We start from the raw sequence: 21,559 nt of genomic DNA on the forward strand, positions 1-21,559 counted from the left end.
AGGGAGGGGCTGAATGCAGAGAACGTCAGGATGGCCGCAAAACGGGCTGCCCTGGATGCTTAGGCACAATGGATTCAATGAGAGGCCTTCCGGCTTACGACGTATCAAAACGCTTCAAATGAGGTCATGAGGACGAGGCATAAGTCTCGTCTACCTCCGGTTTACAAGGCAAGAAACCTCTTTAACACGCCTGGAGCGGGGACCAGTAACCAACGAGAGGTAAACCGGGGGCTGGAGCGCCGACTCAACTGCGCGCAACGGAGCCACCTCGTCTGAATAATACTCCGCCTCAGCATGTGCCAACACCATCGGGTCATCATTCCAAGCGGTGACATGATTGGCGACTCTCCCAGTGGAAGGCGATTCTCCAACGGCGGTTGAAACACGGAGGTCTAGGGAGCTTCTTCAAACAACATTGGTACAGCAGGAGGTGTATTCTTACAGTCGAGATATGATTCATTCGACCCCTCACCCAAACCGGAGTTATAGCAGACACATGGACTCACCGGCCGTTTCAAGCAATGACCAGCGCCGTAACCAGCCACGTGGGCATGACCCGACGCGTGGTGGAGCTCATGACATGGTCGATCAGGACATAGCACGTCGAGAAGTTGAGTAGGCGGCTCAACGAGTGGCTCATCAGCATCTTCCGATTTATCCGACGGCTTCGGTGGAGGTAGGTGTGACCTCTAGAACAACAGGTATACCATGCTTAGTGCCGGCTTTGCGAAATGAGCGTCTACCCAAGGATTTCAAAGGACCTCGTAAGGTGCCTAATTACACAGCCGACTTACCCCTAGAGGCGTGGATTGAGAGTTATGAGATGGCCATGGAGCTGTTGGAGGTCAGCGATGCTGCGTATGTAAAATACTTCACCATGATGTTGGATGGGACGGCCTGTACTTGGTTAAAAGGGATGCTCGCCAATTCCATCGGGTCATGGGATGAGATAAAAGCCCGGTTTATCCAAAATTTTAAAGATACGTGCAAACAACCCATGTCGATTGTTGATTTGGATGCTTGCGCCCAGGAAGAGGGCAAGTCAACGACTCATTGGGTGCGCCAGGTCAAGGCTATCCTGCACTCATCGGATAACATCAATGTCGGCTCAGCAGTTCTAATGTTAGAGAAGAATTGCCGTTTTTTCCTCTCAAGCAGAAGCTAGGGCGGCTCAAGTGCGGTTGCAATGATATGGGGCAACTAATGGCGACTCTAGTTAAGTATGCCAACTCTGATAGTACCAAGGACCCTGAGTCTGATGATGAAAAGCCGGGAAAGGTAAAGAAGAGTGGCAAGACCAAAGGTCCACAGCATAACCCGGTGAGTCAGAGGGGCAACGGTAAGCGCAAGGCTGATAGTAATTCAGATTTTGTGGCCAATACCAATACACAGAATAATGGACAACATCGTAAGGGGAAGCCACCTCCTCGGACAGGTGGATCAGGTGTCAATCTTGAGCATTTGCTGAATCAGCCCTGCCCAAAGCATGGCACGAAGGAAAGACCGTCCACTCACATGTGGAAAGATTGTCAAATTATGAGGGAGTTCAAAAATTCTGATTTATTCCAGAATGATCATGGGCCAGGCGGCGGCTCAGGTTTTGGTGGTGGCGGTTCTCATGGCCTGGGTTATGGTGGTGGCGATTCTAGTTCCAGCTTCGAGGGTCACCAAAACCATCAAGGTAATCAGGGTAGTTACAGTAAACAATCCGGTCAAGGGGGTCAGCAGCAGCAGCAGACTGGATATCAAAGTCATCCGAAGCAATTAAATAGCGGGCAGTATCACGTCATCACCACAAGTTTATGCAAGCGGGACCAGAAGCTCCACAAGAGCGTTGTTAACACCGTTGAGCCGGTAGTTCCTAATTACTTGCGATGGTCTGAGCAACCTATTATGTGGAGTCGAGAGGATCACCCGCCCCGGGTTGATAATCCGGGTCATTTGGCTTTGGTGGTGGAACCACAAGTTGGTGGATATAATTCACTAAGGTACTCATGGATGGGGGTAGCAGCATTAATATCCTTTACTATGTTACTTTCCATCGCATGGGGTTAACTGACAAAAATCTTAAGCCGTCCAATACTGTTTTCCATGGAGTGGTGCCTGGTAAGTTGGTGTATCCCGTGGGAAAGATTGATCTAGAAGTAGCCTTTGGGGATGAGCATGATTCCAGGGCCGAGAAGTTAACCTTTGAAGTGGTCAAGATTAGAAGCCCGTACCACGCTCTGTTTGGATGGCCGTCTTATGCCAAGTTCATGGCACGACCTTGTTATGTTTATCTATAGCTCAAGATGTCGGGTTACAAGGGGACCATCATAGTGCATGGAAGTCGGAAGATAGCTTTGGAATGTGAAGAAGGTGATACTACTTATGCTGAATCTATATGTGCAACAGAGGAGTTGAAGTTTTGCAAAGACAATGTTGATCTGGCAGATATGACATCTTTGAAAAAGCCAACTACAGAGCATGATCTGGTATTGAAGTTTAAGTCGGCTGATGGCACTAAGCTAGTTGACTTTGTTCCTAGCTATTCATCCAAACAATTTAGTATCAGTGTGAGATTTTTTTTACGGAATAAAAATGGACGGAGATTTTTTTGGAATATTTATGATTTTTGGGAAGAAGAATCAACGCGAGACGATGCTTGAGTGGCCCACGAGGCCGGGGGCGCACCCCAGGGGGGTGGACGCGCCCCTGGCCCTCGTGGCCACTCCATAAGGCAGTTGGTGCCCTTCCTTCACCGCAAGAAAGCCAATATCAGGATAGAAATCGTGTCCAAAGGACAACCCAATCGGAGTTACGGATCTCCGGGAATATAAAAAACGGTGAAAGGGCAGAATCAGGAACGCAGAAACAGAGAGAGACAGATCCAATCTCAGAGGGGCTCTCGCCCCTCCCACGCCATGGAGGCCATGGACCAGAGGGTAAACCCTTCTCCCATCTAGGGAGAAGGTCAAGGAAGAAGAAGAAGAAGAAGGGGGGCTCTCTCCCCCTCTCTCTTGGTGGCACCGGAACACCGCCGGGGGCCATCATCATCACCGCGATCTACACCAAAACCTCTGTCATCTTCACCAACATCTTCATCACCTTTCCCCCTCTATATTCAGCGGTCCACTCTCCCGCAACCCGTTGTACCCTCTACTTGAACATGGTGCTTTATGCTTCATATTATTATCCAATGATGTGTTGCCATCCTATGATGTCTGAGTATATTTTCGTTGTCCTATCGGTAATTGGTGAATTGCTATGATTGGTTTAATTTGCTTGTGGTTATGTTGTTGTCCTATTGTGCCCTCCGTGTCGCACAAGCGTGAGGGATTCTCATTGTAGGGTGTTGCAATGCATTCATGATTCGCTTATAGTGGGTTGCTTGAGTGACAGAAGCATAAACCAGAGTAAGGGGGCTGTGGCGTATGGGATAAAGGGGACTTGATACTTTAATCCTATGGTTGGGTTTTACCTTAATGATCTTTAGTAGTTGTGGATGCTTGCTAGTGTTCCAATCATAAGTGCATATAATCCAAGAAGAGAAAGTATGTTAGCTTATGCCTCTCCCACATAAAACTTGTTGTCGGTCTAGTAAAGTAGTCAATTGCTTAGGGACAATTTCACAACTCCTACCACCACTTTTCCACACTCGCTATACTAACTTTATTGCTTCTTTATCTAAACAGCCCCTAGCTTTTATTTGCGTGCTCTTTATTATCTTGCAAACCTATCCAACAACACCTACAAAGTACTTCTAGTTTCATACTTGTTCTACATAAAGCGAACGTCAAGCGTGCGTAGAGTTGTATCAGTGGTCGATAGAACTTGAGGGAATATTTGTTCTACCTTTAGCTCCTCGTTGGGTTCGACACTCTTACTTATCGAAAGAGGTTACAATTGATCCCCTATGCTTGTGGGTTATCAAGATCTTTTTCTGGCACCGTTGCCAGAGAGTCATAGCGTGGGGTGAATATTCTCGTGTGTGCTTGTTTGCTTTATCACTAAGTAATTTTTATTTGCTGTTCTAAGTTGTTCTCTATCTTTAGTTATGGATAAGGAACACAAAATACCCAAAAAATTAGGTGTACTTGCTACTCATGGAGATGGGGAACCTCCTAAAACCCTCGATGCTGGTTATGTGAAAAATATTATGTACTACTTTGATAATCCTGAGAATACCCCATTCAATTACGTTATGGGAGACTTGTTGGATCAACGTGAATACTTTAGAGATTATGGCTTGACACAAAAAGGGAAACTATTATGGGATCAAATTCATATGTTGCATTGGTATGCTCGTCAACTATGCTTGAGATATGATTATACTTGTTGCTCTAGGATGAAGGCTCCACACCTTCCATTTTCATGCAAATTCAATGATGATAAAACCTTGGCTTCTTATGCTAATGGTATATATGATTACTATGATGTGGAACAAATAGAAGAATTTGTTGCTTTTATGGGTGCTTATGATATTGAATCTTTGTTTAAAGAGTGTGAAAATCTGGATGATGCTGTTTACAGACCTGAAAATTTTGCTATACTTAAATATTGCTATGAGAATTATGAATATAATGTCGATATTTATGCGTTTATTGAGAAAGTCTCCGATGTCCAAGAAGAGACTAATATTTTGCAGGAATCTATGGAAGAAGAAATTGATGAAATTGTGAGCTCGTTAGATGAAAAAGATGACGAGGAGAGCGAAGAACAAAAGGAGGAAGAGCGTATTAGCTACCCGTGCCCACCTTATAATGAGAGTAACTCTTCAACTCATACATTATTTAATTCCCCTTCGTGCTTACCAAAGGATGATTGCTATGATCCGTTTAATTTGTTTGAAATATCCCTTTTTGATGATGCTTGATATGCTTGTGGCCAAGATGCCAATATGAATTATACTTATGGAGATGAAATTGCTATAGTTCCTTATGTTAAACATGAAATTGTTGCTATTGCACCCACGCATGATAGTCCTATTATCTTTTTGAATTCCCCCTACTACACTATATCGGAGAAGTTTGCCCTTATTAAGGATTATATTGATGGCTTGAATTTTACTACTACACATGATGATTTTGATAGATATAATATGCATGTGCTTGCTGCTCCTACTTGCAATTATTATGAGAGATGAACTATGTCTCCACCTCTCTATGTTTCCAATATGATAAAATTGCAAGAAACTGTTTATACTATGCATTGGCCTTTACTTGGTGTGCATGAATTGTTCTTTTATGACATGCCGATGCATAGGAAGAGAGTTAGACTTCGTTGTTGCATGTTATATGTTACTTTGTGCTCACTACTAAATTACAAATCATTGTTAATTAAAATTGGCTTTGATATACCTTGGGATCCGGGTGGATCCATTACTTGAGCACTATATGCCTAGCTTAATGGCTTTAAAGAAAGAGTTGCCAGGGAGACAACCTGGAAGTTTTAGAGAGTCATTTATTTCTGTTGAGTGCTTTTATATAGTTTAAAAACAAAAAAATAAAGAGGGGAACCCAAAACTTTTCAAAAAGGAAAGTGAAAGTGAGAAAGACAAGCATTGTTGAAGTGGGAGAGCTCCTTCAACTTTGTTCATGCTCATGGAAACTTTGTGAATCTTAATTACAGAAACTTTTCATCAAAAATAATTATCCCCTTGTACAATTCCATTGTATTATAAAAATAATGTGCCAAGGTTTGCCTGTAGGATGTTTACAATGCTTGTCGGTTTGTGCGGTGCAGGACAGACACTTTGGCTGTAGTGCGCGATTTTACATTTTCTACTGGAACGTCAAACGGTTCTGAATCTTTTTGAACTGTCTTTATATACAAATTGTTTATTTTTTTTCCTAATTTTGGTAGAATTTTTGGGGTACCATAAGTATGATTAATGTTCAGATTACTATAGACTGTTCTGTTTTTGACAGATTCTGTTTTTGATGCATAGTTTGCTTGTTTTGATGAAACTATCAATTTCTATCAGTGGATTAAGCCATGAAAAAGTTATATTAAAGTAGACACAATGCAAAAACAAAGTATCAATCGGTTTGCAACAGTACCTAGAGTAGTTATTTGCTTTATTATACTAACAGATCTTACCGAGTTTTCTGTTGAAGTTTTGTGTGGATGAAGTGTTTGATGATCGAGAAGGTCTCGATATGAGGAAAAGGAGGAGAGGAAAGAGCTCAAGCTTGTGGATGCCCAAGGCACCCTAAGTAAATATTCAAGGAGACTCAAGCGTCTAAGCTTGGGGATGCCCCGGAAGGCATCCCCTCTTTCTTCAACAAGTATCGGCATGTTTTCGGATTCATTTCGTTCATGCGATATGTGCAAATCTTGGAGCGTCTTTTGCATTTAGTTTTCACTTTTATTTTATGCACCATGCTGGATGATATAGTCCATGGTTGGTTTATAGAATGCTCTTTGCATTTCAATTAAATCTTTTGAGTATGGCTTTATAGAATGCTTCATGTGCTTCACTTATATCATTTGAAGTTTGGATTGCCTGTTTCTCTTCACAGAGAAAACCGCCATTTGTAGAATGCTCTTTTGCTTCACTTATATTTGTTAGAGCATGGTCATATCTTTTGTAGAAACAATTAAACTCTCTTGCTTCACTTATATCCATTTAGAGACATGACAGGAATTGGTCATTCACATGGTTCGTCATAAAATCCTACATAAAACTTGTGGGTCACTGAATATGATATGTTTGATTACTTGCAATAGTTTTGCGATATAGAGATGATAATATGTGGGAGGTTATAGTGGATGGTTGTGTCTATTAAGGATATTGGTGTTAAGGTTTGTGATTCCCGAAGCATGCACATATGGTCTACTAACTATGTAACCAAATTGGCGCGCATTGTATTTTGATTGTTTATCTTTGCGTGAAGGTCGGGGGCGCGCGATGGTTAACTCCTACCAACCTCCCCCCTAGGAGCATGCATAGTATTACTTTGCTTCGAGGGCTAATAAAATTTTGCAATAAGTATATGAGTTCTTTATGACTATTGTGAGTCCATGGATTATACGCACTCTTACCCTTCCATCATTGCTAGCCTCTTCGGTACCGTGCATTGCCCTTTCTCACCTCGAGAGTTGGTGCAAACTTCACAGGTGCATCCAAACCCCGTGATACGATATACTCTATCACACATAAGCATCCTTATATCTTCCTCAAAACAGCCACCATACCTACCTATTATGGCATTTCCATAGCCATTCCGAGATATATTTCCATGCAACTTCCATCATCATCATATACATGACTTGAGCATTCATTATCATATTGTTTTGCATGATCGTAAGATAGCTAGCATGATGTTTTCATGGCTTGTCTGTTTTTTGATGTCATTGCTACGCTAGATCATCGCATATTCCGGTACACCGCCGGAGGCATTCATATAGAGTCATATTTTTTTCTAATATTGAGTTGTAATATCAAGTTGTAAGTAAATAAAAGTGTGATGATCATCATTATTAGAGAATTGCCCCATGTGAAAAAAAAGAGAGGCCAAAGAAGCCTAAATAAAAAAAGGGGGGCAAAGAAGCCCGCCAAAAAGAAAAGAAAAAGAAAGGGGCAATGTTACTATCCTTTTACCGCACTTGTGCTTCATCATAGCACCATGTTCATCATATAGAAAGTCTCTTGAGTTATCACTTTCATATACTAGTGGGAATTTTCATTATAGAACTTGGCCTGTATATTCTGATGATGGGCTTCCTCAAATTCCCAAGGTCTTCATGAGCAAGCAAGTTGGATGCACACCCACTTAGTTTCAGTTTGAGCTTTCATACACTTATAGCTCTAGTGCATCCGTTGCATGGCAATCCCTACTCCCCGCATTGACATCAATTGATGGGCATCTCCATAGCCCGTTGATTAGCCGCGTCGATGTGATACTTTCTCCCTTTTTGTCTTCTCCACACAACCTCCACCATCATACTCTATTCTACCTATAGTGCTATATCCATGGCTGCGCTCATGTATTGTGTGAGGGTTGAAAAAGCTGAAGCGCGTTAAAAAGTATGAACCAATTGCTTGGCTGACACCGGGATAAGCATGAGGGGTACCTTGTGTTAAGAAAAGGGAGCATAGAAGACTATATGATTTTGTAGGGATAACATTCTGTAAGCATTGATATTTTGAAAGGAATGATTGTTTGTTGGGATGCCCGAATTAGTATTGTTTTTATGTCAAATGATAGACTATTGACTTGAATCACTCGTGTCTTAATATTCATGCCATCATTAGATATATGATCAAGATTATGCTTGGTAGCATTCCACATAAAAAATTATCCTTTCTATCATTTACCTACTCGAGGACGACCAGGAATTAAGCTTGGGGATGCTGATACGTCTCCGTCGTATCTATAATTTTTTATTGTTCCATGCCAATATTATTCAACTTTCATATACTTTTGGCAACTTTTTATACTATTTTTCGGGCTAACATATTAATCCAGTGCCCAGTGCCAGTTCCTGTCTGTTGCATGTTTTATGTTTCACAGAAAACCCATATCAAATGGAGCCCAAATGGAATAAAAATGGACGGAGATTTTTTTGGAATATTTATGATTTTTGGGAAGAAGAATCAACACGAGGCGATTCTCGAGTGGCCCACGAGGCAGGGGGCGCGCCCCTAAACCTCGTTGCCACTCCGTGAGGCGGTTGGTTCCCTTCTTTCGCCGCAAGAAAGCCAATATCTGGATAGAAATTATGTCCAAAGGACAACCCAATCGGAGTTACGGATCTCCGGGAATATAAAAAATGGTGAAGGGGCAGAATCAGGAACGCAGAAACAGAGTGAGACAGAGAGACATATCCAATCTTGGAGGGGCTATCACCCCTCCCACTCCATGGAGGCCATGGACCAGAGGCGAAACCCTTCTCCCATCTAGGGAGAACTTCAAGGAAGAAGAAGAAGAAGGGGGGCTCTCTCCCCCTCTCTCCCGGTGGCGCCTGAATGCCGCCGGGGGCCATTATCATCACTGTGATCTACACCAACACCTCCGTCATCTTCACCAACATCTCCATCACCTTCCCCCCTCTATATTCAGCGGTCCAATCTCCCGCAACCCGTTGTACCCTCTACTTGAACATGGTGCTTTATGCTTCATATTATTATCCAATGATGTGTTGCCATCCCATGATGTCTGAGTAGTAATTGGTGAATTGATATGATTGGTTTAATTTGCTTGTGGTTATGTTGTTGTCCTATTGTGCCCTCCGTGTCGCGCAAGCGTGAGGGATTCCCGCTGTAGGGTGTTGCAATACGTTCATGATTCGCTTATAATGGGTTTCTTGAGTGACAGAAGCATAAACCCGGGTAAGGGGGTTGTGGCGTATGGGATAAAGGGGACTTGATACTTTAATGCTATGGTTGGGTTTTACCTTAATGATCTTTAGTAGTTGCGGATGCTTGCTAGAGTTCCAATCATAAGTGCATATAATCCAAGAAGAGAAAGTATGTTAGCTTATGCCTCTCCCACATAAAACTTGTTGTCGGTCTAGTAAAGTAGTCAATTGGTTAGGGACAATTTCACAACTCCTACCACCACTTTTCCACACTCGCTATTCTAACTTTATTGCTTATTTATCTAAACAGCCACTAGCTTTTATTTATGTGCTCTTTATTATCTTGCAAAACTATCCAACAACACCTACAAAGTACTTCTAGTTTCATACTTGTTCTAGGTAAAGAGAACGTCAAGCGTGCTTAGAGTTGTATCAGTGGTCGATAGAAATTGAGGGAATATTTGTTCTACCTCTAGATCCTCGTTGGGTTCGTCACTCTTAGTTATCAAAAGAGGCTACAATTGATCCCCTATACTTGTGGGTTATCAAGTACTTATTGAGTCCAAGCAGAGGTATCCGCATTGGCAGAAGCTCGTTTATGGGGTGTTTATGGCTAGTCGGAAGCTTAAGCAAGATTTTCTGGGCCATCCCATCACTATGGTTAGTTCTGCTCCCTTAGGGGATATTATTCAAAACAGAGAAGCCACAGGTCGGGTAGCCAAGTGGGCCATTGAGCTTGGACCTCATGGTTTGAAGTATATGCCTCGCACGGCCATCAAGTCTCAAGCACTTGTGGATTTCATCAATGACTAGACAGAGCTGCAGATGCCTGGAGAGAAGCCAGATAACACATATTGGACCATTCACTTTGATGGGTCCAGGCAATTGGAGGGCTCGGGGGCTGGAGTTGTCTTAGCTTCCCCTCGAGGTGACAAGTTTTGTTATGTTTTAAGGTTGATGTTTCCCTGTACTAACAATGCAGCTGAGTATGATGCCTTGCTCCATGGTCTTCGGATAGCTAAGGAGATGAACTTAAGCCAGGTGAGATGTTTTGGCGACTCAGACTTGGTGGCTCAGCAAGTTTCAGGCTCATGGGATTCTAAGGATCCACTCATGGCGGCTTATCGCCGCGACGTTGACGCTATTGCTGGACACTTCAAGGGTTATCAAGTGGAACACATTGATCACAGGAAAAATGAGGTGGTTGATGCCTTAAGCCGATTAGGGTCCCAGCGTAAGCCGGTGCCACCTAACACTTTCTTGGATATTCTGCATAACCCTTCTGTCAAATTTCCTACAGAGGAAAATCTGGCTATTCCTGACCCGGAAGCACAATTGGTGGCGGCTCTTCACGTTATCCCTGATTGGACAGTTCCATATTTGGCTTATATGACCCGGGGCGAGTTACCTGAGGATGAAACTTTAGCCAGGCAGATAACCCGGCGGTCTAAGTCAATGACAATTGCTAACGGAGAGTTACACCGCTGCAGTGTCACTAGGGCATTTCAACATTGTGTTTCTCCTGAAGTGGGTCGTGAGATTCTTCGTGAGATTCATGAAGGAGATTGTGGTCATCATGCCGGCTCTAAATCTCTCGTGGCTAAAGCTTTTTGTCATGGATTTTATTGTCTCACGGCTCATGCTGATGCAGAGGATTTGGTTAGTAATGTGATGGTTGTCAGAAATTTTCACGACGAGCTCACGTGTCGACTCAAGAATTAACGATGATTCCAATTACTTGGACGTTTGCAGTTTGGGGGATTGATATGGTTGGGCCTTTTAAAATGTCCAAGGATAAAAGAAACACCTTTTGGTGGCGGTTGACAAATTCACAAAGTGGGTCGAAGCAGAGCTGGTCAGTAAGTGTGATGGGGCAACAGCGATTCAATTCATAAAAAAGGTGACTTTTAGCTTTGGTTTTCCCCACAGTATTATAAGTGATAATGGCACTAATCTGTCCAAGGGTTCTATGAAAGAGTTTTGTCAACGTGAGCATATTCGACTTGATGCATCATCAATAGCTCACCCTCAATCCAATGGTCAAGCCGAAAGAGCCAATCAAGAAATTTTGAGAGGCATCAAGCCCCGGCTTATGGTTCCTTTGCAGAGGACGCCGGGCTGTTGGGTGGAGGAGTTACCTTCAGTGCTATGGAGTATCAATACTACCCCCAACAGATCTATGGGTTACACGCCTTTTTCATGGTTTATGGAGCAGAGGCGGTTCTTCCTAGTGACATCCGTCATGACTCGCCCCGCGTGGCGGCTTATGTTGAAGCTGATAATGAAAAAGCATGTCATGATGCACTTGACCTGTTAGATGAGGAGCGTGACCTTGCGGCGGCTCGCTCGGCGATTTACCAACAAGATCTACACCGTTATCACAGTCGCCGGGTTAAGACCAGAACCTTTCAATAAGGTGACTTGGTGCTCCAGCTCATCTAGGATCAAACTGATATGCACAAGCTATCCCCACCTTGGGAAGGACCCTTTGTGGTCAGCAAGAATCTGAACAATGGGTCATTATACCTTATCAATATCCGAGACCACAAGGACTCACGTAAGTCAGAGGAGGAGACCCGCCAGCCGTGGAATATTGCTCATCTTCGGCCTTACTACACTTGAGCCACCGGCTCTTATGATGTACATATTTTGACGATGTATATATTATGATGTTTATAATAAAGTCGGCATCCCTGATAAAGCAGGGCCTCTGTCGTTTCATTTCCAAGAATAATGAGTATTTTTCATCATAATTTCAATGGTCACTAGTGGGCTTCCTGATCGTATTCGAATCATAGCTATAAACACCCTCTTGGTCGGCGCAATGCCAAACCTTATGGTCACTAGGGGGCTTACTGATCATATTCGAATCACAGCTATAAATACCCTCCTAATCGGCACAATGCCAAACCTTATGGTCACTAGGGGGCTTCCTGATCGTATTCGAACCATAGCTATACATACCCTTTTGATCGGCGCAATGCCAAACCTTATGGTCACTTGGGGGCTTCCTGGTCGTATTAGAATCATAGCTATAAATACCCTCTTGATCGGCTCAAGGCCACAAACCACTTGGGGGCTTCCTGCTCGTATTTGAAGCATAGCTGTGAACTAACCCTTTTGGTCCGGCTTCCTGCTCGTATTCGAAGCATAGCCTCGTTTTCTCGTTTTTCTTGGTTTTTTGAACATTTTTTCAGTTCATCTGGATACCATCTTGACATATGGTTTAAAGTGATCCGGGCTATGTAGCCTCAATTCTCACAGCTCATATTTGAGGCATACCCGTGGTTTCTGTTAAGCGGGCCTGGCTTTGGACGATAAGTCGCCAGTATATGATGATATTAAATACTTGGAAGTATTGGCTTCTAAGTTTTGGGTTATCACCCTTACTACACAGGTATCATAAGCCGGCAGTACGATTTAATATCACAGGTATAATATTTTTGTTATGATTATATCTAATTATGACTAAACTGGCCCCATCTATAAACTGTTTTACACAATAGTTGTTATATATGGGATGTTATGACCTGCCCTGCGGTAAACCGCCATGGCTCTTGTGATCTACTTGTGTGCAGGCTAAGACTAAATTTCCTTTGCATAAATCAACATCATCATAAGGATATAATGATAGTTTTCAAGTGGTGGATCAAACAGTGCTGGGCAAAACACAAACGTGCACGATGGCACGACAGAGCAAAGTTTTACTAGCCTATTACATGATTCAATGAGCCAAAATGATTAAGTGTTTTTAGAAGATCACATATATGAACCACCCAGCGGATCAATCTTCTTTACCCGGGCGGCTTGAAGCTTCTGGATCATCCTTTTCTAGTTCTTCGTCCTCCTCTGCTGCCTGGAAGTTGGGAGTTGACCAGTCAATGCCACACAAGGCTTAGAGTTCAACTTCATCATCTATAAGGTCAGACGGGTCAACTTCAGGAGCAAAAGTGTGCTTACGGATCGGGGGAATTAGATCCATCACTTTATAAGCCGGCGTCGGCAACTTCTGATTTTCCATGTCATAAGCCGGTTGATATCTCGAAAGATCTGTTTCATTGGCAATTAGAATAACCAGGGGATGTATCTCCTTCACACAGGCGGCAAAGTCTTTCTTCTCAAAGGGAGTGCCATCTTCTTTCAAGCTTGGGTACCCGGTAGATATATCGGCTGGGTCTAGCTCTGGTAGCCATGCTTTGGCCCGGCTTAAGGCTGTCACAGCACCAGCTCTTGCATATGATCACTTCATCTCATCAAACCACTCAGGCAGAACAGAAAGCTTCTTCAAGACATCAATCAAGAGAGTAAGTGCTTGATTAGCCGGAGAAGTTGTGGCCAGTGCATGTTGACTCCCAGTATAGAGCTACTCAACAAGTGTATAAACATCCTTCAGTTTCACAAGCATCTCTTGGCTAAGATTGGTGCTCCTGGGACCTGAATAAAAATCATGGGTTGGTTAGAAACAGTTTATACCATCAAGGAAGAGATTCAAATTTGATACTAGCAAGGCGACTTACCAAAGATAGCAGAAACCATCTGAGAGACATGGCATTTTAAGCCGGTAAGCTCAGTGGTCACCTCCTGAAGAGCCGCCTCCGCCTTCTCAGCCCGCTATATCAAAGCGGTTTTTTCTTCAGCCCATGTGTTTCTTTCAACCTCAAAACTGGCCTTCAGCTTTTCCGTTTCAGCCACGCTAAATTGGAATTTTGAGTCGGCCTTCCGGGTCTCAGATTCTTGCTGCTCCAGCCGAATCTTCATGTGAGTCAATTCTGTACATACACCGGTTCAAAATCAAGCTCAGATTTGGATTACAGAAATGAAGTCCCAAGCCTTTTGCAAGCAACAACAGTTAGCACTTGGGGGCTAATGTCTGCTAAAAAATTATTCATACAACGGCTCATGTGATTAAATCCCAAGCACTTTGCAAGCAAGAGTACTTGGCACTTGGGGGCTAATGCATATTGCTCCTATTTTATTATTATCTAATGATGACCCGAATGTGTTGTGGACAAACACAGCCGGTTCATGAGGGATACACAAGTAAGTTCTGCTTTATACACAAGGATACAAAGGACTGTCTCATTCATGCCGATTAAACCGGCCCTTGGGGGCTACGGATTCAGTATTAATCATTAAAGATCTGCTTTAGCTCAGATGGTGTAAGCCAGATTTTTGAGGGGTTCTATCAAAGGTTATTATTTATACTGATGGTTAATCTAAGTCTACAGCATATTCAATTCATCATAAACAGTGGACTTGGGGGCTTGTAGGATGTGCATAACTCAATAAAGAAGGAGTTCATACCTCAAATTTTTGATGCACCTGCTTCACCATGTCAACTTCAAGATCACGGTTGGTGCGCACTTGATTGAGATAGCCAGAATATACTTCACCAATGCTTAGTTGAGAGTAGTTGGCAACATCAAATCTCACTTTTCACCGTTCAATGTGTTCTTCCTTGGAGGAGTGCTTGGCCAAGACAATAGGTCTTCCCGGCTCTCTAAAGCCGGTGCTGGTAATCACCACATCATCATCATGTGTCTCAGCCGTTTTAATTGGGCTTGAGGATTTAGTATTCAGAGGATTGTTCTTTGTCTGGTCTATGGAAGAGTCAGGAATCACTGGTGGAACGTCAAGAACCAGTTCTTCTGGTTGAGGGATGGAAGTTTCAGGCGCTGGAATTTGTAGCTCTGGTTCATTAACTTTGGGGTCTTAAGCCAGCTTAGTCACCCTTGCCTTCTTACTAGGCTTGGCCTTTCCACTACATAGGTCATGAGAGGTCAGTGTAAATATAAAGGAGCATAAAAAGCAAATAATAAGTATTTGTTATTACCCAGGAGCAGTTTTGAAAGCCGACGGCTAGGACTATGATGAGTCGCCAGAGGAGAAGTGAGAAGTCTCCTGATAATTTGAATCGGAAGAATCAAGTGGCTGGCGAATAAGACCCGCCAAAGGATAAAAAGAGTTTAAATCTGGTATTACCTCATTTCGACATTTCCTTGGAGTGTTTGGTAAACCGGAAGATAATTCTTCACCTCCGCTGGTCCAAGTCTGTCGCCGGCTCTCGTGCTGCTATTTCTTCAAAAGAAAGTGATGATCCAGATGAGCTAAGGGGTGTGAAAAGCTTACTTTCCGGGTTACTTTTCGAATTTTCTGTCTTGGCTCGGGGTCGGCGGAAATGATAGTTACCTCTTCCTCGATCGCTTGACTGGCCCCCGTGTCATCCTGATGATAATCAATGTCAATAAGGTGATTGAAAAAGGAGCCAAGGGAATCAAGAGCTACCTTTGACTCAGAGCTGTCGTCCAGTTCAAACAGCTCAGAAGTACTTGATTTCTTCTTATTACTCTTGGCGGCTTTCTTGGCAGCCCTGGCCTTTTTGGAAGCTTCATGGTCGTATTTCTTCTTCCAAAGTCAAAGTCAGCCTGTGAAAGTCATCAAAGTTGAGTTAACAGAGTATTTGAAGGATGAAGGTAAAAGTAAGTAATTTAAAGACTCACATCTGGTGCGGGGTTAAGCGTGCAGAAAGGGTTTAGACCCACTTTGTTGCAGTCTTCCAAATCCTCATCCAGATTGCTCTTCGTAATTTCATTATGGCAGCATCAGTCAAGCGCACGGAGCTGTGGCATAGTGGATCTTTCTGACCACCTTTGTAAGTACACATTAAGCCGGTTCGGCAACTCAAGGGTATGATCCGCCATGCAACCCAGCATCAAACCAAGTCAATGCCGGTTAAACCGTTTCCCAGCAGAGCCTTGACGTTTGCAATGGTGGGGACAAGCTTTTTACATTCAACAACGGTAAGCTTATCGGGAAGAGGATGTTTTGAGTCAAGACGTTGGGCACGGTAACCCGGCAGTGGATTCTCGTCAGCCGGAGAGATATCTTTGCAATAAAACCATGTCTGGTTCCAATCTTTGGGGTGACTCGGCAAGCAAGCATAGGGGAAGATAGCATCTCTTCTCTGTTGAATTGAGATTCCGCCAAGTTCCAAGCTGGGTCCGTTTGAAAACTCGTTTTGGCGGTTTAGATAAAAATATTCCCTAGACAATTCAACATCGGGCTCCTCTTGAAGGTACACTTCACAGAAAACTTTAAAATTGCAGATGTTTGACGCGGAATTGGGTCCGATGTCTTGACGATGGAGCTCAAAGAAGTGCAGAACATCTCGGAATTTTTTTGAACCGGGCGGTCAGAAGCCCCGGTTCATGTGGTCAGTAAAGACAATGACTTCATCATCCTTTGGCTGAGTTTTTTCTTCTTCTGGATCTGAGGCACGATAATGCATGACAGTCTTTTTTAGTAAATAGCCGGTTTTCACAAAGTCCTTAAGTGTGTCCTAAGTGACAATGGAGGGAACCCAGTTACATGAAGTGGATGTCTTTGGCGGAATTGTGAAGAAAGGAGCCTAAAAGAAAGAACAATTTTGCCGGTTTAAGTTGATTCATTAAACCGGAGGAAAAGCATTACAGTACATATTCAGAGTGGCGGCTTAAAAGGGGCCTAATGACATATGACTAGTTATAACTGGTGAGGTAAGCCGCCATGACAATATTGACAGTTAAGATCTATCAAGAAGGAAAAATTTCGCTAAGTGAGGGACAAACAGATTTCACAGACTGAAGCTATAATTTCGGATCTAGCGCGGTGTGAAAAAAGAAAATAATTCAAAACCTAAATATTGCGGCAGCATAGGAACTAGCACAAGGGCAAGATTTCTGCATCTGTGAAATAAGTTTTGAGACAACAGAAGGAATGGAAACAGGTTCTGCATGTCTTAAGGGATATATTTGGATCTAAAGTAAGGGCTAACTAGAAGTACAGTGAAGAACGACGAAGAACTCGAAGAACTGCAGAAACCCTAATGGAGATCTATGGTGGAGAGGATAAGGTGCTTACTAGATCCAAAGAGCGGCGAAGAGGCGCTGAAGTTTCTTGGGTCCCATTCAGGTCGATGCAGCGGCCAAGGACGAAGAAGATGGTGAGCTCACGGCGGCGGTGGAGCTCGAGGCGGCAGATGAGTCGCGAGAGGAGGAGGAAGACAAGAAGGAGAAGGGGGGAAATGAAAGGAGGCTATCTGACCCTATTTATAAGGAGAAGGGTGAACAGGTAGGTGCGAAAAACGAGGAGACCAAAGAATGATTATCCAGCGGTTCGGACGCCTCGATTTTCAGAATGGTCATTAAGGATAAGGATCTGCTAATATATATATTGGATATTGTGTAAAATTAATGGCAGATGACGTCATGGCGAGTTACCACATCGCAGGAGATGACGTCATAGCGGGTTATGAGATCTCGCACAGATGAAGAATTAAGGATTTTTTTTCTAAGTGTTGAAGATTGACATGAACAAATTCAAATCAATCTGGGGCCTAATGTTGGGGATCTAACTATTAGGTATGAGCCGCCCAGGAGGGGCCGGGTTATACCTATGGCGGCTCATCAATATGAATCCCATGAGGATATTGGAGATGGCGGTTCATGGGGCGAAGGCCCAAGAGCGACTCAAGGCCCATAGGGTAAACCGCCATATGTGTATGACTTATATTGTAAGGCAAAGATAGTTAGTCACCGAGCCGGACACGTTGTTTATGAGCCGGCCGGGACTCCGTGAGCCGCTGGGCGTCAACCTGTGTATATAAAGGGACGACCCGTCGACGGTTCAGGGCAAGAAAACAAGAGATCAAAAGCTAGGTTAAGCGTATTCACTCCCTTGTAATCGAGACATAAGCAATACCACCTCAAACTAGATTAGGCCTTTACCTTCACCGCAAGGGGCCGAACCAGTATAAATTCTTGTGTCCTTTGTCTTGTTTAACCCCTTTAAGATAACCTAGTTGCGATGGCTCCACGACTAAGTCCTCACACTAGGACATCTGCCGTGACTATTTCATGACAGCAAACCATAGAAAATAAATGGATCTTCAAGAAGAAGACTGACGCTGACGGTAATGTTACTGTGTACAAAGCTTGACTTGTTGCAAAAGGTTTTCGACAAGTTCAAGGAGTTGACTATGATGAGACTTTCTCACCCGTAGCGATGCTTAAGTCTGTCTGAATCATGTTAGCAATTGCCGCATTTTATGATTATGAAATTTGGCAGATGGATGTCAAAACTGCATTCCTGAATGGATTTCTGGAAGAAGAGTTGTATATGATGCAACCAGAAGGTTTTGTCGATCCAAAAGGTGCTAACAAAGTGTGCAAGGTCCAGTAATCCATTTATGGACTGGTGCAAGCCTCTCGGAGTTGGAATAAACGCTTTGATAGTGTCGTGGAAATATCACGTCAGATGTCCTCATGAAAGGACTTAGTCGTGGAGCCATCGTACGGGTTAGCTTGAAGGGGTTAAACCGGACAAAGGACACAAGAGTTTTATACTAGTTCGGCCCCTTACGATGAAGGTAAAAGCCTACATCTAGTTGTGATGGAATTATTGGGGTTTTGATTACCAGGGAGCAAACACGCTTTGCCTGGATTTCGAGTTGTTGTTTCTTGTCCCTGAACCACCGCCGGGTCATCCGTTTATATACACAGGTTGACGCCCGGCCGGTTTGCAGAGTTCCGAGGCCGGCTCATACAAGTGTCCGGCTCGGTCTCTGCCTCCCTAACTTACAATACAAGTTATACAACTATGGCGGTTTACCACTATGGGCCCTAATCCGCCTTTGGGCTTTGAGCCTCTAAGCTTCATCAGTAAAGCGCCATCTTCCTGGCCTTCATGGGTTTCAATGTAGTTGAGGGTGAACCGGCCCCTCCTGGGCGGTTTACACTCAGTAGTTGTATCCCCAACATTAGGCCCCAGGTTGACTTGAACCAGTTCATGTCAATCTTCAATACTTAGAAAAATTCCATGAACATCTTCTTACACTTCTTGTAAACCACCATGATGTCTTCTCCTGTAAACTTTGTTAAACCGCCATGACGTCATCTTCCAAATATTGTAGTGAATCATCATGATATCATCTCTGTATAAAAAGATTCCCTTCATTTAATTAATTCTCGAAAATCGAGGCGACAGCTGCGCCCCTTGCCGCTTCAGGCTCCTCAATTCTCGCTCCTGTCGCTTATCTTATTTCCCCTTTATAAATAAGACCGGGGGGTCCTTCCATTTGCTCCCCTTGCCTCTTTGCCTCGTCTTTCTCCTCGCGACCCAAAGAGCTCAAGCACCGCCGCCGCCGTCAACCCTCAAATCTGCATCGACTAGGCCGCTGCATCACCCTGTTCGTACCAAAGATCCTGTGATACTCCTCCGCCGCTGCGTGGCCCTGGTAAGTACTCCCTTCCTTAGCCCTAGATCTCCATTAGGGCTTCGTGTTCATCTGTGTTCGTCGACATTCATCGGTGCTTCTCCACTTTTCCTCTTGGCCTCTTACTGCATCTTAGTTAGAACTAATAGTTCTTTCTGCGATAGATCCATAGCTTTTAGTCTGTCGTTGTACAACATCTTGTTGTTCCTGGATAAATCCCCTCTAGACCTTCTTTGTTCTGCTTAACTCCATTGTAGGACTCAGAAAATTTTCTTTACTGAACCACGGTAGATCCAAAATTATATCATCATTTTGTGGAACTTGTTTCTGCAACACTTAGTGAATTTCAGCTCTGCTGCTTCCCCCATAGGCGGTTTAACTTGTAGAAAATCATAATCCGCCTGGTACCATTAGCCCTTACTTTAAACCGCCATCCTGACTTGAATAGCAATAGCCGGTTTAACATGTGTATATACCTTGATTAAATTCCCCGGTTTAACACCGGTTTGTGCACATCAACTTTGAATCGTAAACCGGCCTTCGCACTTCTTTTTCAGTTTGTCTTCCAAAATGACCAAGCAATTCGCCGCTTGCAACTGGGTTCCTTCCCGGATCACAGAAACGCAGCTCAATGGGTATGTTTTAACTGGCGCTTTAGCCAAGAAAGATGTCCTTCATTGGCGAGTTCCTGGCCCTGAGTGCCCTCCAGTACCTCAAGACGGAGAAGTGATTGTGTTCATGGAACATCTAGACCAGGGTTTTATCCCCCCCCCCCCCGGTTCAAAGTTTTTCCGGGATGTGCTCGCTAGTTCCCAACTCCATCCTCAAGACATCGGACCAAATTTTGTGTCCAATATATGCAACTTTCAAGTGTTCTGCGAAGTTTACCTTTAAGAAGAACCAACTGTTGAGCTCTTTCAAGACTTTTTCCACTTAAACCTCCGAACCGAATTCTCTGACGGCCCCAATACTTAACTTGGCGGCGTGTCAATTCAAAAGAGGAAGGAAGTTGATTTCCCTCATGCCAAACACCACAGCCATCCGAAAGACTGGAATCAAACATGGTTTTACTGTCAGAACACTGCACCTGCTGATGAGAACCCTCTGCCGGGTTACCGTGCTCACCGGCTCAGCAATGGCCATCCACTGCCACCACGGCTCACAGCTAAAGAACGACAAGCTTATGCACCTCAACTTGCTAAGCTCCAGGCCTTTCTAGCAAATGGCTTGACCGGCATTGACCTTGTTCGATGCTGGGTTTCATGGGGTATTCTTCCCTTAAGCCGCCGCTCCAGTTTGATGCATGAGTATACCGAAAACATCAAAGACCCTCAACGGTATCATGAGATAGAAATGACTGATGAGGAAGTCACTGAGTCCGTGAAGAAGATGCTAGATGAACCAATCGCTCAATGCAGCAAGACCGGATTGGCTCCTTTTTACACCTCCAACAAACCGCCAGCAGTAAGAAGTTTTACCTTTTCTACCTTTATTGATCCGTCTCTGCTTTAACATTGTTTTGATAACCCTTTGTTTGTTTTTACAGGCCAAATATTCTTTCTAGAAGAGGAAAGCTTCAGACAAACCGGTGAGGGCTCCTGTTCCAAAAAGGAAAGTCACGAAGAAAGCAGCCAAGAAGAAAACCGCCGAGTCCTCTAATCCGCCAGAAGACGTTGATGAATCGGATCAAGAGGTAGAACTTGCACTAGTGCAGAACCGGGCAATAGCACCGGTTCGTAAGGCCCTTTAGTGTCGGTTCCATAACCGGCACTAAAGTGTGGGCACTAAAGGCCCCCCCCCCTTTAGTAGCGGTTCAGCACGAACCGGTGGTAAAGGGCAACCACGTGGCACGAGCCAGCTCCGGGGGGCTGGAGCCCTTTAGTACCGGTTGGTAATACCAACCGGTACTATAAGGTTTGGGTTTTTTTTAGTTTTATGATTTCTTTTTCATTTAATTTTGTGTTTCCATTTTAACTCTTTTTCGTTTCCTGGTATTTTACGATACTACACATTGTACACGTT

The sequence above is a fragment of the Triticum dicoccoides genome, chromosome 2B (assembly GCF_002162155.2).
Source record: "Triticum dicoccoides isolate Atlit2015 ecotype Zavitan chromosome 2B, WEW_v2.0, whole genome shotgun sequence".
Lineage (NCBI taxonomy): Eukaryota > Viridiplantae > Streptophyta > Magnoliopsida > Poales > Poaceae > Triticum > Triticum dicoccoides.